At 33.2% G+C, this 4,210-nt stretch overlaps 1 pseudogene; it reads left to right on the top strand.

Annotated features, from left to right (window-relative positions):
* The first annotated feature begins 156 nt into the window (after positions 1–156).
* LOC113380246 lies at positions 157–3,745 on the top strand (annotated as a pseudogene).
* The last annotated feature ends 465 nt before the right edge of the window (positions 3,746–4,210 follow it).

The following is a 4,210-nucleotide window of genomic DNA, read 5'->3' on the forward strand; positions in this document are numbered from 1 at the left end:
TTATTTATTCATCATGAATTTTTAGCATATTTACACATGACTATAATTTTGTTTATGCAACTGAGATATTTCAAGTATGAAATATTTGCTTGTTTATTTCATAAGATTAAATTAAATTAGCTTAAGCATTTTATAAATGAACAATTTTTTTGCCAGGATTTTGCAAAGTGGTACACTTTGCGCAAATGGCGTGATGGATGGTTCTAGAATTGTGCTCTTACCAAATGTTGAAGCTGGCTTACTTGTAAGTTATGAATGAAATATTTACGAGAGTGACAACTCCTGAACAATTTGCTTAATATGTTTTGTCTGTTGTAATTTTCTATGACCAACTATGCACTTAATGTTGCAACCGTTTGGTATATTGTTCTAGTATTTTATTCAATAATACTAAAATATCAAGTAAAATGTTCATGGGCTTTTACTCTATATATTCTAATAGAAACTTGTTAGATAATTACATGTATTAAAATTTATTTTGTAGACGCATAGGTCTGAAAATACTGTGATGCATGCTTTGAATCATTGAATGAAGCACAAGTGACTGATTTTTTAAGTGGGAAAGCACCATTAAATTTAACCATGAGACTAGGTGATCATATGATGCTAATTCAACTTCAGCTTAGCACTATGAACCCTATTTTGTGTTCTACTCCTGGACTCAGTCCTGGTCAATCTCGTTCTGATAGAAGATTTACTAAACCTAAACCTGGAAGTAGTCTTCTTAAAAAACATATAACACCAATTAGTGTTCCCAAAGAAATACCTTGTTTGTCTCCTAAACTGGATTGCTCTGAACACTGTTCATCGTCAGTGATTGGATGTGCCCATGAAAGTTTGGCCTTTATGTCCAGTCCTAATATTGAAAGCACACAAAAAGCCTACAATGTAATTAAAAACTATACAGATATTGACCAATCCAATAATGAGGAAAGCAATGATGTTGATATAGTATCATCTCAACCTTTTGACGGTGTGTATAGTGTACCTAACTGTGATATAAGTACTTTCGAGTCACCTGATTTAAATCAATCGCCAATAAAATCTCTGTCTAACTTGGTAACGAGTCCACATAGAGATAGCACTATACAGACTATTCCATTGGCCCCTTTTGAGACTTTAAAAGTTAATTCTCCTGGAACTCTCAGTGACAATATTATTGAAGAATGTCGAGACCCTATATGCGAAAATTTAACTTCTTGTTTGTGTAGTTCTCTTCAGAATAATTCAACCAGTTCATCATGCAATTGTCAATCACAAACATTTAGTGCAGATACGTCTTTCACTGAAACAAATACAAAGAAACAAATTGAATCAAAATATAAAAGACTTAGCGCACTTCTTCACAAAACAGCAGGAAGGAATGTAACGAAGAATAAAATTAAACCCAAAAATTTGATGGTGGTCAAATCAGATAATGGACGAAAAAATACTCTTAAACAAACTACTCCATCTAGTTCGCGTAATGAGAATTCTATGAATTCACTAGCTGAAGCTTCCAGAAATTTAACAAAAACCTTAAAGAAATTGTCTAAAGATGTTCTGACCAGCAACAAAGATGTGACAGAGTGTTCGAGAAAATCAGGAGCAGCAGTTATAGATTCTATGAAGCATCATGGAAAAGGAATATATTCGGGAACGTTTTCTGGGACACTCAATCCTGCATTACAAGATAAATTTGGCCGCCCCAAGCGTGATGTCACTACAATAATCCATATTCTTAATGATCTTTTATGTTCATCACCTCAATATAAACAGGAGGCTAGAATATCTTTTGAACCTACAAATTTAACTGCGACTCCTCGAATTTCTCCAAAACAGGTAATTAATCATGTCTAATTTTGTGGCTTTGCAAAGGTAGTTTTTGCATTGTACTTTTTATTAATTTTATATGCCGATTTACACAATGGTTTACATTGGAATTTTATAAAATTGATTTTGATTATGAACATTATACCGAAAAGGACATATTTTTAAATAAAAATGTGTTTAAGTGATAGATATTACTACAACCTGATATCTGGTTGCCGCAAAACTTGTTTGAACACGCTACCTTGTGGTTACAAAGGCAGTAATCGCATAATTATAGTTTATGATAGTTTAACCATAGAAATAAAATTCACTGCAGCGATTTTCACATTTTAAATAGACTTTGTTGTGTTTCTCATATTGAAAATAATTATTGTTTGTGTAGTTTTATGCTTGTTTCCATGGAATGGCATTTTTAATGTATAGTTTTCATTATGTATAAGCTAACCCTTGATGTAATAACCTGTTACTGTTGGCAATTTTCATTTATTTATTGATTCTGCTGTATGAATCAAATGGGATGCAACCATTTGGGTGGGGCACTGTGCGTTGTCAGGAACATCTTACTGCGCAAATAGGCAGTTTGCACAAAAATGTTAAAAAATCAAAGAAAGCTTGATAACCAATATCTTGTTATGTATGGATGGCGTTTGTACATATGTGTTTAAAGTTTCAAGTGCAGTGGTACCGTGACATACGAGACATATGCTCGTATCTGGAAGGCATTTTTTCCATATAAATATACAGGCACCCCCGCCTTACGAGCTTAATGCCTTCCCTAATCACGCTCGCTTATCGAATTTCTCATGTATCGGATAAACTTTTTCCATATAAATACATAGAAATGTCATTAATTCGTTCCAGGACAATGTTTTTTTTAACAATAAAAAGAAATAAAACATTTATTGGTATGATCTAATATATATTCTCGAAAAATATAGTGAAACGGCTCGTGTCTCGAGAATCTGGTATGACGAGTTGCTCGTAAGGCGTGGTACCACTGTAATTGAAATTTGGTCCAGAACTGTGGTTTTTGTTAAGTCTCTTGAATATCAAAAATAAATTTACTATTCATTAATTTAATTATTGTTTATTCATGTCCTTTCATGATATTGGGGAAATGAGTTAGACATGTTTCGATTTTTATCCACAAACTTTCAAAGCTTAGATAGTAGCTGATAAATTATTGTAAGGCCCTTAACTGGAGTTACACTCCTTATTACCTCTTTCTGTTTAAATATAGTACATACATATCTATGATGTGTTGCACTTGTACTTCTTTGCAAAACCTCATATTTTTCAATAATTTCTCGCTTTTATTCAAGAGACATGGACTACATGGTAAGTCGGAGTACCACTGTACAAAGAATTCGTAGTTATATTTGGTTTACTATACAGCAAATAGTAGTAGGTATATATGACTTTGCTGCCTACTTATAATAATCAATTTCAGGCACCTTCTACTTCAGTTTCGAAAACATCGCTGGATGTCTCTGATTCAACTGAAGAAAGTTCTAGCACAAATACGAGTACATCCAACGATGAAAGCAGCAGCAGTACGCAGACACCTACCTCATTGTGCAATTATGGAGAGTGTGACGGTCATTATTCGTCTACTAGTATTTCTCCGAACCGTTGCTTGAAAAGATGCGCTCCTCCGCCCCGACGTGATGAATACGCTTTACCTGCCAGCAACATATATTATCCACCTCGTATTTTGTCAAAAGAAAATTACATGACCAAATGTAAAGTTCAGCAATTAAAGTTAATTATGCAAGAGCGTAAGCAGCGACGTGAGTTTCGTAAGATGAAATTAGGTCCTTATACAAATCCTTGCTCTCTTATAAAGAGCGATACTAAAGTTTCTGCTCCGAAAACTGTAACTAGTTCGTCACTGTCTGATAGTTCTGCCGAGGAAATTGATACTTTGGTTTAGTTTGTTATGTAAAATTAGATTACTACAATTATGGAATAAGTTAAAAAAAAAGAGTACAAGTGTTTATTAACTACTATAGATTAGTGGTCTGTTCATAGGTATAAAATTTGTTTTTACTATAAGTTGCGAAATATCTCAGGGGTCTGTACGACGATATTTGTCAAAGATTATTCCCCGTCGCATTCTATAGCCTTTGAACTTCTCATACGTACTTTATATAATACTACCCCGCGATTACAATCCATATTTTTTTGCGGTGTACCCCAAGTAGTATATTGTTTTTTTTTAATGAATGTTTTATTAATATTTTTACGTATTCTTTGTTGTGATGAAAATATTGTCGTGGGTGACTTCCATTATCTTTTTCTAAATTAGACATGTGAGAACTTTTACTTGACGTTTCAAATAATATAAAGCAATTTTACAAAAAACTTAATAGTTAGGAAAAGATATATGCGATGCATT

The sequence above is a fragment of the Ctenocephalides felis genome, unplaced genomic scaffold (assembly GCF_003426905.1).
Source record: "Ctenocephalides felis isolate EL2017-DRISC unplaced genomic scaffold, ASM342690v1 CF-g0.4_SCAFFOLD_01962, whole genome shotgun sequence".
NCBI lineage: Eukaryota > Metazoa > Arthropoda > Insecta > Siphonaptera > Pulicidae > Ctenocephalides > Ctenocephalides felis.